Source organism: Moschus berezovskii, chromosome 23 (genome assembly GCF_049115385.1).
Source record: "Moschus berezovskii isolate FMDL1 chromosome 23, NW_MosBer_1.0, whole genome shotgun sequence".
NCBI classification, from domain to species: domain Eukaryota; kingdom Metazoa; phylum Chordata; class Mammalia; order Artiodactyla; family Moschidae; genus Moschus; species Moschus berezovskii.
This window is the reverse complement of record NC_142482.1, coordinates 50,511,830-50,512,610: the sequence shown is the minus strand read 5'-3', so window position 1 is coordinate 50,512,610 and position 781 is coordinate 50,511,830.

Genomic DNA, 781 nt, shown 5'->3' with positions numbered 1-781 from the left:
TTCAGCAAGACAGAGGATGCCTCTCCAGCTGATGACTGTGGTTTGGGGGCTACCCAATGGTTTGCTGAGCCTTCCTTTGACTGCATGGCAGTTGAGGACACTTCTACCCAATCTTCCTTCTCACCTTCCCTTAGAACCAGATTGGCATGATGGTCTGATGGTCCTCCTAGCCTCACATGGCTTTCTCTTCATTTTCTCTCACACAAGGGTTTTTCCTGCTAAATTTATCTCACTTTAATCCCAATTTGACATCTGACTCTTGGAGGACCTGCGCTAACCTGAGCTTCTTGTTCTTGTAGCCATTAAATGTATGTATTGGTACTTCCCCTCCATACCCATCATAACTCAAGTTGTACGCTGGATCCTTGGCTCCTGACCGCCCGCTCCAGGCTCTGGTCATGCAATAGGAATCACTCCTTTTCTCAGCTGGGCATAGCATCTCGCCTCTGAACTATAGAGATCCATTCAGAGAACATTCAATCTGTAGGGCCGTGAGTCAGGACCCTCAGACTTCAGTGGTCACACAGCAAGGATGAATGGAGTATTCATCTTAAAAACAACTGGTGCCTGACTAATAATACAAAGAAGTTATTTCAACCTGGGCTTCATAGGGGCTGTACCTGGAGAACAGAACTGATCCTCGGGGCTGAGATCACCCTGTTGTCTGTAGGTGAAGCAGCACTAATGCATCATCCTGATCCACCCCGTGATGAACAGACACACCCTTGAATTTAGTTCAACATCCACCCATCCTGCCTTTTTGAAGGAAGTTCAGTGTTTC